Below are 18,052 nucleotides of genomic sequence, written 5' to 3' on the forward strand. Positions count from 1 at the left end.
GTATCTGTGAAGAGAAGGGACCTTGGGACTAAAAAAATATACATAAAACATGCTGTAAATCTGTACTCAGACTTTAAAAACCCACAGCGAGACAAACTGTTAACTGACTTGGAGAAGTTTTCCATGCTGTTCTTAGTGAAGACAACAATTTTCTACCCAAGGCTTAGGGAAAAAGTTAGACAGTTGTTCAAAAACTTGCCAGATTAATGACATGAAAGGGAATGGGGCAGCATATAAAACATAAGGGGGCAGAGATAGAGGCAAAATGTCCCTTGCAGCCCTGCTCCTACAGTTTTGGGGTACTGCGAGTCCCTTTCCCAACCCAGAAGTTTTTCTTTATGGGGACACTTGGAAGAGTTCAAGAAAACTGAGAAATAGTGCAGAACTCAGAAAGCTCTGTTACACTTATGAAGTCTTAATATAAACACTAGTGAACTCTCAAATTTGAGAGACTAAACTGGGAAGGTAAAACAGCAGTCGATCAAGGATACTTTATTTCTGGGTAAGAGTGTCTACCAGGGGATTTAATGTACGTTAAGAGTTGGCTGTATAGTGCCTGTATTTGAAGGTAGAAGACTGGCAAAGAGCATATGGACTGTTAAAATAGACGCACCATAAAAGGTTTGGAGGTGGTCCCAGAAGTTCAGATGCTTATTCCAGATAAAATTTGGCTATCTCAGCCACTTATGAATAAGGCTCTGGACTTTATTAGATGAATAATTGTAGGTTAAGCTTGCCTCATTTTTTGTCTCAATGCTGAAATTCTATATCACACTATAAAGTTTATAGTTGGTGAATATTAACTCCTCTTCTGAAGCCCAGGACTTTGAGTTCCAGTTAGAGCAAATTTTAAGTCTCACCAGAAAACTTTCTGTACTTTCATATTCTCAGTGATTTCCTTACCTTGTCTTGCAGCATCAAATTAATTAACTTATTTATTTAGTTATGTATCTTCAGGACTCAAAATGTGCTGTGGAGCCCATTTTTGCTTTGGGAATTTTGCTTCATTACAGCCTGTAGAAGTTTGGATCTTTGCTGCTATAGACCTAGGCAGATGCTCAGTAGATTTCTAGACTCCATATCAGGTCTTCATATGTGGAAAGAAGATGCATTAAGCCCTGCTTGCCAACTTTGTCGTGTTCTCAGCATGTTCTTTAGAGCCTCAACTCAATGGAATTGCCAAAGGTGCCAAAGGCACCTTATGAAAAAGCAAAGGAAAGTGATTCCTGTGCACTGTTTATACTTTAAAATTGCTTCTAAATTCTAGTTTTTGCTAGATCTGACTCTTTTTCCATCAAGTTTTGCATGATTTTGCTTTGGGCCTTTTTTCTAGCTGAAACTCTTGCTGAGATTATTTGAAACGTATTATTTCAAGGGTGGTCATTTTAATTTGCAGCAAAATGGGAAGATTTGATTTGTGACCTCAAGAAGTCTATTTGTGATTAGCAAAACTTTTATCATCTCTTGTGAAATTAGCATTAAGAATTTAAATGTTTATGTTCTGGAAAAAATTTAGAGTAAAACATAACAATCAGCTTTCTGTTTGCAAGATCTTAGTTTCTTAATCTTCAAAATGCAGTATATATAGTGAGTGAATTTAACTTAATAGGCTGATCTCCATGTCACATCTCTCATACTGTAGCATTAGTTCATAATTGTTCTGGTAGCTTCTTTGTTTCTTTGGTTTCTTTTCCTCCTAGATATTGCTATAAGCTCCAAAAGCTAATTCTGGGCTTCTGCTGAGAACAGATACAGGAAACACTTTTCCTTACTACAAGCACACTTTTAAAGCTAAGGCATTGAAAGCAATATAAGTTAAACAGTCAATTAATTTTTGACTGATTTTTCACTAATTCTTAACATTATCTTTTTTTTTTGAGTGCCATGCAGATAGTCTGAGAAACTTCATAAAACCAGCTTTAAAACTGTAGTCCAAGGGCAATCAGTTGTCTGTGAGATTATGGCAGGTGGTCTTCAAAGTCCTCTTGTGTTTGTGGCCAAAATTCTATTATCTTTTGGGTGTTTTTTCAATTAAAATTTTGATTAATTATGCTCGGTGTTTCATGACGAATTTGGAGTGCTGACAATGCCCTGTTTGCCCCCAGAGTGTGAGAACCAGTGCTCTAGAAGAGGATTATATTTCTTTCACTTTCAGTAATGGTGAGTTAAGTTCTTACAGGCTCTTCTGTGAATTTTCTCTGATTTTATGAATCTGTTCTTAGATGTAGTTAGATGGATAGGCTGCTGGGGACTGTGCTACTCTGTTATTCTCATTAAGGTAAGATAGTCCATCAACTAAACACCTCTTAAATATCGGGCCTAGCTACCATCCAGAGAAAACCAAGACATGCTATTGAACAACACTTAGGACCAAATCTTTCTTCCTTCTCTGCCACCACTAAGCAAATTCGTTAAAGGTCTTGGCCTCTATTTAAAATAACATGAGCTTAAAGAACTTGCTGGTGTTTCATCTTAGAAGGCATTGAGTGTTAGAGGAAAGGCCAAGAAAAATGTTGGCAGACTCTTCATCCAAGAAGTTCAAAGATGGTGTTGATACCTAAATGTCCATTCTATCCTTACACATCTGTTTGCCAGGCAACTTGTCTAAGGAGTTGGGCAGGCTTTTCAAAGGAGCAAATGGCAGCGAGATGCCTGACTATCATTTGTGCCTTTGAAAAATCTACCTTCTTGTCTAAAATAACGTTTCTCCCAAAAATTTACCATCAGCAATAAGAATAAATGGTTTTGACAGTCACTCAACAACTGCAAGCGATTAGAAACATCTAGATCTGCGCTGACTCTACATGCCATGGCATTTAAAATACCAGCAGTCAGTTTGTTAGCACTCCCACTGGCGAGCACAATCTCTGTTTGTATCTGTGAAACATTTCCAGGTAAGTCAGTTATGAATAATTGTCCTTCCAAACAAAGTTAAAAAAAGAGGTGGAGATGTTTGTGCCCTGTACAATAAAGGGAAAACACTGCACAGAAAGGTGGAAAAAGCCAAAGAACCTCAGGAGAAAAAAAAATACAAAGCTTATTTAGTGTATTTACAGTAGATTTTTACACATTACAGCAAGTCAGAACTGGAAATAAATGAGTTTAAGGCATGCTGTCATTCAAAAAAGGAACAAAGCACTAATTGTTGCTTGGCATCACATTTTTGTTTATATTTATGACTGCTTTTCTTGAAAGCCTGACTTCCTATTCATGTGCAGGTTTCCCTAAACAGTTTTAAACTAAACAATTAAACTTTCATTCATGGGTATAATCTAATAGGAAGGAATTCTCCTGTCACATTGTTTTATGCTCTTGATGAAGAAAATATTTCAAGTTGGCTTTACACATCTTTTAGGAAAACAAAATCCTGAAGGACAGCAGCTCTCAAGAACAACCCCTCTGTGTCCCTACATGGGAGAAGGTAGCAGTTCTGTTTGTGGCAGCTGTATTTTCTTAGTAGAGAGCAGTGTTTCTTGGAAAAGGAAGGGATATTTATCTCTGTTCTGCGAAGGGCCAGGGTACACCTGTTCTTTATCTCAAGGACCTATCCAAGGGTAATGTCAAGACTCACATGGTTTTCCAGGCTATTGGCAAATCTCTAACTTTAGCCTCAGGAAGAGTCAAGGGTGTCCTCTAGAGAGCATGTTCTCTATCATACTGAACAAACATAGCACCTGGAAAGCAGTTTTCAGCCATGAGCTGAAAGCCATGGGGCATCCTGGTCTTGCAAGTACTTTCTGCAACGACTTACAGAATATCCCAAACTTAGAAATATGAATGCTTTGTCTTTGTGAACAGTAAATTCTGACAGAAAGAACTGAAGAAGTGTAGAGATAGTAAAGGAATTTGGCTCAAATGACGCAGTAAACCCATAGCAGAAGCAGAAAGTTCCAAGGCAGGGACAGTGGCATGCTTGTCTTTGAAGTCCTGTAAATAAAGTCTCTGTTGAAGCTGAAATATTTCCACAAATCATTTTGGTTTTGAAATAACATATTTTACTGAAAAGTTTCCAGTTAGCTGTGTTAACACCAGGCCAAGTCCTGAAACCCTTTATTTAGGTAAAAAAGAGCAACAAAAGGTAGGACAGGTTTGACGATGAACTTAGTAGGTATCAGATGGAGAGGTGTACCTGGAACAAACCTCAGGCCTGGTTCAGGAGAAAACCATTCTTGCTTTCTATTGGAGCCATGTCATGTGTTGCTCTCCTGCCACTAGTGTGGAAATGTTTACACAGGTTTCTTTCAGAGCCTCCATAGTGCTTTACAGGAGTTAGGACACTTATTTATCCATCCAATTTGGATCTGGATATTGCTGAATATTTGAGGGCTGTCATATAATGAGGTTTGGGACACAGTCAAATCTGTGCAACAAGGAAGGCATTTTCAGACAGAATCCTGTAAGCCTATTTGGACTGGCTTTTTGAAAAGCATTTAAGTGAACTACGCTTCCTCGGAGACTTGAGAGTGCCTTTAAAAATCCCATCTTCTGAGGTTTGGATTTCAGAAAACGTTCAGGTTGACATGAAGGATGATGTTCTTGAGATAATAATTTGCAGCATCAAGCCCTGTTCAGTCTTCTTTTCCTTTGACTGAATTGTCAGCACATTCCCTCTAACCAGAATAGGACCAGTGTGTCTGAATTTCAGTTTTACCTTCTCTGGTTGAATGCAATAATAGCAAAATGTTTTGTTTTGGGGTTTGGTTTTGTGTTTTTCTTGAAGTAAAGATCTGCTAGAAGAAAACTGCTAATTCACCTACAGTTAGCAGACTTGTGTTTGAGAATCTGTCACTCTTCTGTCTCAGTTCTCATCTATATTACCAGCTACTCGTATCTCACAGGTAATCCCTGTTTGTGTTGTTTTATTTAATAAGTTTTCTCAGATAGCCTCACAGGGTTCTAGTGCTCAAATTTTACTGAAGAATGGCCTGAATGTCACATTTGTGAGTAGAACTGGATTTTCTGTTCCTGTTTTCCAAAACTGTTATGAAATGGTCTTTTTGGCTCCCTCTCAATCTGTCAGACTATAGGTTTTATGTAGGCTTGTTTATGACTGTTGGAACGTACACAGAGATGTCTTCTGATACTCCTCCATGTACACACAGTCTTGATACCTTCCTCAAGCCTGCTCCATCTCCTGCAGATATATCATATCTACTTTGATATTTGATCCACGTGCTCCCAGTAGAAATCTTGTGACAAATTGTTCTTCTGCGTCATTGCCAAATGCCTCAAAGTGAAAACATACTTTGGGTGGGGAAGGAAACCTAATTATAAGTTAAAAGAAAGCAAAATTAGGGACCTGCTAATAAAATTAGATTTTCTTGACACTTTTAGTCAATGCAAAAATAATTGTGGGAATATAAAAGGTTTTTTATGGTCAATTATTCTTGTCTTAGTAAGTATCTATAATCATAACCACCTCTGAATAGGTAATAATCCTCAGTAGGGAGAAGGGAAACTTCCCTGCAGGACCATAAGGAAGGTAAAACGTTATCACATGCATGCATAAAATGTATTAATATTGAGATGGTGCCAGTGCTAAGGTCAGATGGTTAGACATCTTTTCTTCCCTAGAAAATATACTATTCCACCTTATTGGACTGCTGACATCCAATTGATCTGCATTATTGCTCTTTGGCAAGTGTTACGTGCACCGAAATGTTTCAGATAATAGGCATTACAGTATTAGGTAAAGGCTTCCTTGAAGTCTCGTGCTGCAATATCAAAGAAGTATAAATTGTCAAATAGGAAAGATAAAGATGGCACTGGAAAGCTTTGGGTGAGATGTCATTTTGTGTTTAGAAAGACAACTGAAAAAGTTAAGACAAGAGGAGACTATCCCCTCATTTTTACAGAAAATGCAATTAAAGGCTTTTCAGTGACCTCTTAGCAGAAATGAGTTTCTCTTGGGTTTTAGACGCTGTTTATTATCTGGGAAAGGGATAAGAACAAAAAAGCGACTAAAAAGGCTGACAAATTATGCTTATTTGAAGGTAAAATGTGTCCCATCAGCAATGCAATGGTAATGTACTGTATGTGTCATCTGGATGTTGACATGTTTGTGTTCTTAACAACGTCCTTCACTTCATGAGTGAGCATCATGAAGAACTTTTCTGGAGAAATTCCTCCTGGAATCTGAATTGAATGACATCACTATCCCACACATAGTGCCTGGGAAATCCAGAAGTACTCCTAGTAATGAAAGGAAAAAGGGAAGCATGTTCTGTAAATAGGGAGCTTGAACCCACAATCTCTGGCTGCCACCCAGATGTCTCTCAGTACAAATGGGCTCATCTGATCTTTCCAGTCAATTTTATTCTGGAAAGTAGCCAGTGGGCCTAGTTCATGACCCAGTGATGTCATTATAATTCATTTTCGCTCACCACCAAGCCTTCTGAACTTTCCATTTTACAATGGGTCTTTTTAATAAAGAAGGCAGTCATGAACAGAATTCATAAGCACTCCTAATGATTTATAATCTTTTTTTTTTATCTTCAAAATGGACAATCTTGCCTTCTCTGTCAAAACTGCTTAGGGAGGTTTATTTCTTCTGTCATAAAACACAGTATAGGTTTTATAGGTAAAACAAATGCTATCACCACCTGTCTAAAAAGGGGAGATCTTGTGAATGTAAAAAGTCCTCTTCTGGTTCAGCAGCATGAAGTTACTGCAATAAAGAGGTAGTTGGGTCTCTGGCTACGGCAAATGTGTAGAGGCTTTCATTGGAATGACTGGAACACTTTCCCATCACTCTTGGTGAGGTATCGCAGCTCTCCTGGCATAGTGCAAGTGCCTCAGAGTAGACCGACACAGCTAAGGCATGTATACCCTGCAGCCTGTACCTGCACAAACAAGGCACTGCTGAACTTGGCTCCAGCGCCCTCCTGAAGCCTTGCCTCATTGAACTTGTTTAACCCCTCCCAGCTAAAATAAACTTTCCTGAGATTACTTCACTTATCCTCGGCATGGATCTTTTCACCCCTGGGTTGTAGGAGCTGAGCGGATGATCAATGCATTTGCAGCCTGCACTGTAATTTAACTTGCTGTGTCTGACAGGAGATGTGGAATTGCTAAAGAGAGGCTTTACTTGTAATCTTCTTATCATCTTATCCTGGAGTGTTTGTGAGGGGGAGGCCTTTCCAGCAGAGACTCGGAGTTGAGGGTTAATGCTGAGAAAGAGAAATTGCCCTATAGCGTGTCTGACTCAGTGACCTGATAAAACATGCTCTGGACAGCCCATGAACTCTAGCCTCTAACTACACACTGTGCCCAGGCTTTCCTGCACTAACATCACTTGCCTTCCTTTCATAAGCTCATTAAGAAAAGTCACTGGCTGTAAATATGATGGTGGGAAAAAAAGCGCAAATCTCTTCTCCCTCTTTCTTGCTCTCTTTCATTTCTGATGCTATTTCAGATCTTCTCGGCTGAGCAATAATTAGCACAAGTCTTGTGTGATTAATGGAAATGAGATAAATGGCTCAGCGGTACTAAGAACTGGAAGGAGGCAAGGATAAGTGGCAAAAGGGGGAAAAGTGCAGGAAGTCAGGAACTAAGAGAACCTGGAAGGAGGACCTGAGTTAGGAAGTGGAAGGAATGGAAATAGGGACTAAAGAGAATAAAAGGAGTGAGAAGAGGAACAGGAATTGAGAGGAATTTAGAGGCGATGAAAGAAAAGAAATACCCATTGGAAACTGAAAAAATGTGTGAGGAAATTCAAGCATCTGGGTAAGAGCTAAGAATTGCTGGCTTCTAACTGGAACTGTGCAATGGATTTGTTGCACAGCTTTAGCTAAATGGCTTCTTTGAGGAGTAAGCAAAATGAAGGGAATGATCTTGCCAAGCTCCTATTACCATCTGAGGAAATCTATTTCCTTTCCTAAGAGCTGGATCAAGTTCTAGGAGAAAGGATGTAAGAGGGGCCAATAGGAGAAACTGCAGAGACAGCTAGTTGAAGTAGAAAGGGAAGGAGAAGTGGGATTTTAGGGTTAATCAGGATGCTAATGGGGAGCGGTGACAAGCCATGAAAACCAGTTTTTGTACCATAACATCCTGCAGACATAAGTGAAACGCCTCAAAGCTTTCGCATGCAGTCATACTGTAAAGTTGATAATCCTACAGAAGCGCATGGAATTAATTAAAACTCCTTTAAAGGGCTATTAAGGGGAATTCCAACTTCTTTACTGTCTGAGTGCTGTTTCACACAGTTGTTATTGATTAGACTTGAGTTGTAAAGTGGTTTGTAAGAATTAGGGAAGGGCAAATGGTTTAGAAATATACACGGTGGGTGTTCAGAGTGGAGCAGACCAAACTCAAATAGTTATGGCTACTGTATTATTAGATGTTCCTCTCATTTGAGAAGGAAAGAGGAAAAAACCTCCCTCGGGTGAACCTCAAAGAAGCTGTCCAATAAATCTTTTCCCACATCTGAGTATTTTTTGGTAGGAGGAGGTAGTCAGATCTCAAGTCTGGAGAGCTTTCTTGGCTGTGAGCTAAATTCGATGTATGTGGCCCATCAAACCGTAGGTGCCTGTGATAGGAAATGTACTCCTAGGTGAGACTACTTCTGCTTCTAGTCTTGGTCTAGTTTTATTAGTACCAGGTTTAATGTAGGCTTCACTCACAGTCCTCAATGTGATGAGCTCTTCAAGAAGGTGGTGTTACCTCTGAGTGGAGGGGGAGTGATTGATATCCAAGATAAATATGTAGCTGCTTCTACCTGCATATATATAAAAAAAAATTAAAAAAATAATAAAATAATAGTAACCATGACTCTTTTGAAGTATACTGACCCCAACTTAAGGCAAGTACAAATCTAGCCATTTCTTTTCCTTATGCTCAACTTGAGCTGCTGAGATGCCTTCTGTAAGTCTAAAGAAAGTAGTTGTGAGCTACAGGTGTAATCACCACTCATTTCCTAACATAAATAAAGTAAACTTTTGTATTAAGTGAACATTTGGTTTCCCTCTTTTCTACATCGGGAGCATGTGATTGTGCAAAGGGTGCTTTGGATTAAGTCCAACACCCAGCCTCTAGAGACATCTTTCATACATAACAGTAAATTCATGGCTTTATCAATTTTTTTTTAGCTAACTTAGTAGTTTGCTCCTCTACTCCTTTATGAGAAAAGTGTTCCAAGAACTTTCTTCTAATTTCCAGCCTAAGGGTCTACAAGGTTAGTCTATTAGTCTACAGGCTTTTGTAAATGGGTCAGCATTTCCTTTTTGGGTATAGAATTCTTTGCGATTCTATCAGTTTCTTCCTGGTGCATTATAGACTGATCATACCCCTTCTCAGGCATAATTTTGCTCGATTAAACAAGTCATATCCCTTTTGATCTCTTGGAGACTGTATCTTCAGCAGAATTTGAAGTAAATAGAAAGAGGCGTCTGCACACATCATTTACAGTGGGTGTAAATGTGCAGTCCTGGGGAAGCAGCCAGGCTGCTTTCCAGTGTCTGCAAATATAGAACAGATGCACAGGTTGTCCAATGGGGAGAGGTTTTGTGTCCAAGCTTGGGTGGAGCCCAACATTAAACTTCATCTTTAACTCTGGTACAGTGAGTTTTACACAAATAGAAAATCTAAGGCAGAGGAATGGAGAAGCTGACCTGCTTATGACTTCAAGGAAGAATTAAATTGGGAGTAGTGGGAAATACTGTGATCTGTCAGTCTGATTACCAGCCCACACTTCTCTATGCATTTCAGCCATCACTATCGACTGCAATCCGTCCTGGATCATGACCTTAACAGTGTTATCTTTCAAGGTCTTGAGTCTTGGGGTACTTGGAGAACTTTTCTCTTTCTGGCTTCTCATGACAAGAGCTGTTCTTTTCTTCCCCCTCATCCATCATATTTCACAGAAGATCCTTAAATACATCTAGAGTTTGCAAAGCTACCAGTTTTTTGCTTTACAAGTATTTATGTTGCAAACAAAAAAACCTGATGCTAAAATCTCACCATTCCTGTTGGCGAAAACTGAAATAATTGCTCAGTGGAAGAAACTGTGAATTTTCACAGTTTTATTCTGGGACTGAATTTTGGCCATTTTTGCAGTGAATGTGTTTTTTATGTGTGCGCTTGCATTCAAAAGGCCTGGAGGGAACACACCTCTCATTTAGCAGAATGTCATGAAAAGGATCTGGACAAACTGACCAAACCTACTTGAATTTTCAGAAATTTGATTATTTTGGCCTTTGATGATGGGTGGTGAAAAGCATGAAACGTGAAGATTTGGCTTTATGGACTTTGTGTATTGGAATCATTAGTGTATTTCTGATCACTGTCTTTGACATCACCAACAACAGAGCTCTCTATTTGTTAAATAAGATCATAGTGACCTACTTCCTTGTAACAGTTATCTATTGCTAACTAACTTCACTGCTCTTGGCAAAATGTTTTGATAGCCTTGACAGAAAAGCACTGAGTGAACACAACTATTGGAAGTTAATTTTGTGCCAGGCTGTCTACCTACTTTATAACAACCTTGTGCCGTTCAGTTCAGAATATTTTCACATGGACTTCAGTAAGCAAATACAGTGGACCTGAACTGAAATTCCCACTTCCTCCTGACAAATGCTTTAATCTTCTGGGCACTGGCATTTTTTTAAGCTTTTTGATTGTTTGTTTGTTTGTTTTTACTCTACAGCCTTGACTATGAAAGGGACTTATTTTAAAAACAAGCTAGAGTTAAAATAATCTCCATTTTTTTTCCATGGCAGTTTTGGTTATTCCTAATTTAAGAGAAAAATAGAAACACCCACCCCCTTCAGGAGAGCAGTCTGGTAGCATTGTCAGAGCACAGTAGCATTCCAAAGATAAAATCACCCAAAGAAGGAACCACAAAATTAATCTAATCTGGTGCATTAAGGAGCGCATGCTTGACATTTGCCACTCCTGTCAGGCGTAATAGAGAGATTTTTACCTGTATTTGCCTATTCAACATATCAGCCCCTCAGCCAATTTTGGAAATTATTTCTGATTTATGGCTCTCATTCTGGCGAGTGTTGCCTCAACCTGTCAATTATCCCTCAAAGCAAATGCTAAGTGAATGCTAGCTGGGTTAAAATTAATAAAGGAAACCTTTACTTTAAAACACTGAAGACACAGGCTTAGGAAAGGGATAATTCAGCCAAGATTTAACTCAATTGCTGCTCCCAGTCTTTTCTAGTGACATGGTGAAGATGCTAAAAAAAAATAGCAATACAAAGGTGCTGATTGGGTGTTCATAGTTTTTTTAACTCTTCCTGTGTAAGGCAGCTCAATGTGCCTTCTGCCCCTTAGCCCGAGGTTTCATTGGCTCTGTATAACACCTTTAAGTCACCTGGAAGTGCATAAGCCCTCTTATTTGCTGTCAACCCAATCCAGAACACTCTCAATGCAGAGTAAAGTGCTGTAACCGGTTTTCATGAGTTGCTTCGTGTTTCACTTCCACCCCACAGAGTTATGCATAGAGAAGCCATAGAGAGCAGCACTGTCAGATTCTCATTCTCTCTCCTTGTGCCTGTTTGCTTTGTGAAAATGACATTAATGATTTGTAGGAACCACAGGGATCAGCCAGTACATAATGCATCAGGAGATGCCACATGGGCAGGAAAGCTTTCTTAACAGGTGTACCATACTGCACATGGGAGATAGTTAGATCTTTCAGTACCTGGACATTTCCTGCCTGCCTAGTGCTAGGGTTTATCCTATAAATGATTTTAGAGATCTTTTACAACTGGGGAAATTCTTTAACATCATTTGGATAATACAAAGAAGTTTTAGCTTGCCAATATTCCTCCTGAGTTTGTCTTTGCAGGACTACTTTGAGAAAGAAGTAAGGCTTACAAAAAGCCTTCCTGATCTCATGGGAAGGATTAGACCAAGTCCAAAGGGGATTCAAGGCCTTCTCTTGGTTGTAAAAATGTAATTCATCTGATCAGTGTATGTTAATAGTAGCATGTGATAAAAGCCTGGCAACTGAATACTAGGTGTCCCGTCTTGACTTATAATTGTATTAAATTATCATGTACTGTGGTGCTTAGAAATCTTTTGATTTTAATTCTGTTTAACATCCTTCCAGATAATTCTTCCCCATGAGATGTAATACCATAGTCAAAAATATTACCAAGTGTGCAAACTGAAACAAAGTATGGCTGATTCTTTGTCTTTCTGTGAGGGTGGCATGGTCCTTTATGTAATGGATCTGGCTAGAAGAGTCAAACAGCTAATATTTCTTCTAGAGCTATGGGAAACAGAAAATTGTTGGGAAATTGTGCCTGAAAAAGTTGATGTTCTACTGCATAAAATTTCATAAAATCCATTGCAAATTTAAAGTCAGTGAAATGGCATTTTTTATCAAAAAACAGAGTAGCGAGGTATTAACATTTGAGGACTCTTTTATTTCTGTATTCCACACCCCATCCCAAATGGCAAAATAAGTCTTTTGCATCACGAAAAAGAAAAAGAAACAGTGACCATATATGCATATATATACACACACACACACGTTTCCTACATTTTCACTTCGAAGTTTCATACAGATCCTTTCTTAAGTGTAAACTTTGCTTATTCACTGCTATGTGAAATAGATTACTGGAGGCGTCAATCTCTGGACCAGACAGACTCCTGATTCTTTAGGTCTGAATTTGACTTCATGACCTTCAGACTTGGGTGTTAGATTTATACTATCAGGATTTTTTAACCTTTTGGAAGCCTGGATCACAGATGTGAAAGAACCCAGACGGCCTGAGCTCCAGAGGTGTTGAACAACAGCAATGTAAATTGAATTTTAATAGGAATTGGGACAGTTCAGCACTTTTTCAGATTGAAGATTTCCTTGGTCTACATGAAGCTAGATTCTATTTTTTATTTGACCTGTTCGTCAGGTCAAATTACTTTTGCATAATTAAGGACATCTTAGTTCCTTCACTTCAGGATAAGAAATACCTCACTTTCAGATCCCACTGAGTAAAAATTCACATAAACCAGGAGAAAAGGAAAAAAAAAGGAAGAAAGAAAAACCTGTTCTAGTTTCATTTCTCACCAGGGAAAACACTGACTATTCAACTGGTCCATCTGCCTGGGAGAAGCCTCCATGTAGCTCTCCCTGCATGAAAGAATCCTTATGTTGCTCCATTTGGATCAACAATTTCTCATTTGGGGGCCAGCAAGGCCCTCTGAAAAGTGTGGTTCAAATCAACCGGGTCCTGCTGCAATATTAAACCAAGTGTCTCTGCATCTGAATGTTTATACCATGTCCATCTGGGTTAGGAATTTCTTATTTGGGGCCTGGTTATGTCACAATTGCGTCATCTCCCTTAAAGGGAGGAGGGAAAAAAAGAGAAGTCTGGTTGGGTGTCAGAAACCTGTATAATTAAAAGCCAAGAGTTCAGTGTTCAATGACACAATGGTGAAATGCCTTGGTTTTCTACAGCCCCAGGCTATTGAACCACAAATAAATCCCATTTTAATGAAAGAAATCTTATTTTGTCTACAAAAATCTGAAAGTCCAGGAACATAATGAGTGTATAGAGAAACCTCACATCATCCTGGCTGGGCAGGGGTTTGCCTGCACACCCTCATATAATTATATACAGACCGCATATGTACCTTTATCACAGGCAGCTGGAGAGAAACGAGCAACAGTTCTACAGTCAAAGAGAGTCAAGAACCACAGGCTGTACATTTTTATGTGACTGTTACTCTGAACAACCTCCTTTAATTTTCCATTCTTTCACTTTAACAAAAGCTTGAACACTTCTCCATTGATTTGCCTATTCCACAGAGAGACAGGCAGAGAGAGGGAGGGAATAAGTAAAGGGTGGGGGTTGATTTCCAATATTATGTAAAACATTTGGTTTCATGAAGCAAGCTGGAAAGGGGGATGAAAAAAAAACCCTTTAGGAAAATAGTTTTCCATTGAAATCAGTGTATAAAGTAGGTCCCATTGGGAATATGTTTTCTCAAAGCTAAATTTTTAAACTCTTTCTATACTTCCCATACCACTTGTCAGCAGAGAAATGAAAGGGAAAAAAATAACCCTTGGGGTTTCGCAGCTTTGCACATTGAAGAAATGAGGGATCACTCAATGGTTATCAGAATTCAGCATTTCTTGTAGAGGAAGTATCTGGCATCACTCAGACTCTTTCACACTTGTGGACATAATGACTGGAAAGATTAATTTATTGTGGCATTACTTCTGCAGTTTTAGAGGGCTTTAATGTTGCATTAATGTTGTTATTAGAAGCCAGTAAGGGATATCCTCTTACATGTCATCTTGTGTGAGTGTATTTTGCACATATCAAAGTCATACAAACTTAATTATCTGTAGCATAACAGAAGCCACTCTAGTTGTGCCAATGTGCAGGATTCCGGCCACTAACACAACTGTAACAATAAGAAACCATTAACTCAGACTACTAGGTTGGCGCAGGCCAGCCATTCCAAAAGTATTGAATTTGGGTCTGAGCCACACAAAAATAAAGAAACAGCTCTAGGGAAGATGGGAAACAATGCGGGAATGCTGCAAGAACATCACACATCTCAGAAGCAGAAGTTTGCAGTTCTCATTGTTAAACTTGATGGTCTTCTTCTCTGAAGCCAAAGATTTAACATGATGCTAATAGTCCCGAAGTAGAAGGCTCCTCCCTGGCATAAAAATACCCCAGTGTTATTGCTATCAACATGCAAACATGCAGGTTGCTGTGAAGGAATGGTTGTACAAAACCTGATAGTTATGTGTGCAGAAGTATCTCTGCCTTCTAGCAAATAATTCCTGAAACATCAAGGAGAGAGCAGTTGAGCACCCACAGCACCTATAAGAACATTTTGCTTTATATGAATCTATAAAGCATCCTTTTGAATCAGTTTGTCTTTGATCAAATCTTTCAGCTCTCAGGCCAGCCACAAGTTTTCCAGTTTCCTCAATGCTATAAATTAGGCAAGGCTCACTCACAACATATCCAGATCTGTGGGCAGATTTGCACAATGTATTTTGTGAATTCTTCTCCCAAATATCTATGTACTTGGATTGAAGTGCATAGCTGATAAATCAACATGACCAGATATGACCTATCATTAACAGCTATGTTAAGAAATTTCTATGATTTTATTGGTGAGACCAGTGTTTCTTTCTCTATTTTAATTTCAGGTTATTCCTTTTTGGTTCTATTTTTCCTATTTCAGAGGTGTTTGTTTCTGTATATTTGTGTGTATGAAATAAAAAATCAAAATGTTAAAATTAAAATATTAAAACCAATGTAATTTACTTTTGGCATAGAATTGCACAGTGAGAACCTGCAACAACAGCTACCAAATAACAGCCGTTATATTGGCTAGAAATTATTTTGAGGACTTTTCCCATTTCTGGGTAATTCTAAGGGATGCTGCAAGAGATGTGCCAAATAAATAGATGTTACTGGCACGTCATTGTATCATAGATATAAATTTACCAGTTGGAACTAGGTGATTTTTAAGGTCCCTTTCAACCCAAACCATTCTATGCTTCTATGACTTTGTTATTGACTAGTCTTAATTATTGCCCCAGAAGTGAGCAGTTATTCACCTGAAATGCAGGAAAAATAAATCCATCCCTTTACCTGTAACAGCTCCTCTTGAGTAGGCAGTCAGTAATGCAGGGTTTCGTGTTGTCCTGTTTCACAGGATGTTTTAGAGGTGTTGGTGTTGGTGGAGGAATCCTGTGTATCCTGAGACCATGGCATGCATGCTTCATTTACCAGTAAGTGCTAGGTCTCTGTTGGACTGCATCATGCTACTCTAGCATCATGGTAGTGATTGTCAGTGCTTCAGTGTCTGCTTTGGAAATGCTGCTTTAAAACCAAAGGGTAAGTCAGCCTGAATACATATTTTATATGTCTAGTCATACATCTTCCCTGGGACTTTCCCCTGTGCAGACAGGGCCATTCTCAGGGCAAAACACTGCCTTGAGATTCTTGCATGTAGTTCCTGGGGAGGCAACATAGAGTTGTGTCCCTGAAAAATTCTGGCTCATAATATGCATCATTGAATTCTGCAAAGCTCCACTTAGAGTGGAAGAACATGAACAGACTATATTTCAACAAAAAACAGTCTGAAACTAGCAATTCCTTTTACGTGGGATGCCTGCCTTGACTAACCCTCGCTGGTGAGGAAAGTTATGGGCCATTCTGTACAGAGATTTTGCTCTCCAACACCAAAGTTAGTGGCGAAACTTTTTCTTGCTTTTCCCTCAAAAAATGTGTGTGAAATGAACTGCAGGGCTCCTGCCTGCTATAAAGCAGGAAGAATCAAGAGCAGGTATTTATTCACGTTACTCAGCTGCCCGTTTGCGAATAGGGGGGCCATGTTTTCATAGACCATGTTTCATAGGCAGCATGTGTTCAATAAAACGTTTGTACACTTGCCAGAAATCAGGCTGCCAGAGTGATTTTCATGGATTGTGTCAGCAAATGTTATTAGCAAATTGTGTAGTTAACCTGGTGTAAGACTTTTATTACTGCTGGGTATACTTACATATCAAAAAGCTTCTGATCCCCACCCACTCTAAGCCTTCGGCAAAGAGAATCTGTAGTTTTTTTAAGAGACAGTGTTTACAGCTAACTAGTATTGTTCCTAATCCTGTAAAGTCTATGTGGGAGAGAACCCCATCATTTTCAGTCTTAATTAGTTTTGGCAATTAGTTCTCCTGGAAAGGACCATGAACAAGGTCCAGGAGGCTTCTCAGTGCATTATTCCTCTTCAGAAATGAGCCTTCCCCTGGCTGTGTGAATCTTTGCAGGCATGAAAACAAAAAATAAGTAATGTAAGTCACTACAGATATTGCCAGCCTGACTGAACAAGAAGTTGTGCTGCGGGAAGGCATGGTGAGAAAGCTGTTAGGGTACAAAGGAGTAATCTGTGGCTGTTTTATCTATAGGGAATTAGAACAATGCGCTACATCAAAGGCTCCAAGACTGGAGACTAAATCTTTACTTATTTAGCATTACGTTAGTAATTACTGATTTAGAGGGAAAGAAAGAGAAAATGTATAGAATTTTGTCACAAGATATGTCATTACATCATCATTGGTACTTCAGATTCTGTTAAATTATCAGATTTTATAGAATTTGATTAATTAGAAAAGGTTTGTTCTCCCTCTGCATTGTGAATTATTTAAATCCCAAAGTAGCTTAACTTTTCCAGTTATCTATTAGACAGTCATCTTGGCCAGGGAAGAGGACAGATGACTTTTCCTGAATTAGAAACCTAGGTACGGAACCCAGGACCTGAGTTTGTGGCACATCCATTGCAGAAGCTGCTTGGCTTTCCTCTGCCTTCTCTCCTTATCTGTTTAAAGGACCTGGTCATGCTGTTTCCCGTCTTCCCATCTTTAAGTGTCATGGTCAAGTGCTGTGTAGAAAGACATCTCCTTACCCAATGTCAATCACAACATATTTCTGTATATGGCTAAAACTTCTCAGAAATACAAAAAATCAGCAGTGAAGTCTGTCCTGGGTTGGAACAAGTGCACATGCATGATGTGGGGTCTCATAAAAGGAGCTGAAATAATTATTTCCTTTTGTCTTAGTGCTGAGCTTTGTATTCAGCAGCATCAGATCCTGAATGCTGTTGTGCACCTGGAAAAGTTCTGTTCTGAAGCACTGGAGATACTTTATTCTGCTATGTCCAGTATAAATATGTTGACAAATCCACCTGGGCCTTCTTGTGTTTGTTTTAACCAGCCTACAAAATATACTGTGAAAACAGATCAACACAAATCTGTTCAGATATTTCATCTCTTGAGCTTGATCTGGTTTATTTCTTGGTGTCCTGATACCAGAGAGTGTTTAGGATAGGTCACTAACATGAGAAAGAAAGATTTATCACAATATCTAATCTGTTAGCCATATGACGGGGTATATAAGCTGCTCTCTGTAAAAATTGTGATGCTGTTTGTATAATTTGTTTGGGAAGCTGTGTTATTGGGATCTTGGCAAATTCCCTTGAAATCAAACTGGACTGCAGTGGATCTTGGTCTGCACAGAAGCCACTGGTTTCAATGCATCAGGTACTTATACACATGCTTATGCTCAAG

The 18,052-nt window shown here is 39.0% G+C and overlaps 1 long non-coding RNA gene across 1 annotated transcript; it reads left to right on the forward strand.

Moving 5' to 3' along the window:
• Positions 1-15,659: 15,659 nt before the first annotated feature.
• Positions 15,660-17,750, forward strand: LOC130603745 (uncharacterized). The gene is made up of 2 exons (XR_008973280.1): positions 15,660-15,718; positions 17,546-17,750. It is a non-coding gene; the product is annotated as an uncharacterized LOC130603745 (long non-coding RNA).
• The last annotated feature ends 302 nt before the right edge of the window (positions 17,751-18,052 follow it).

The sequence above is a fragment of the Pezoporus wallicus genome, unplaced genomic scaffold (assembly GCF_028554395.1).
Source record: "Pezoporus wallicus isolate ANWC-B61680 ecotype Strahan unplaced genomic scaffold, APGP_CSIRO_Pwel_v1 contig_3952, whole genome shotgun sequence".
Lineage (NCBI taxonomy): Eukaryota > Metazoa > Chordata > Aves > Psittaciformes > Psittacidae > Pezoporus > Pezoporus wallicus.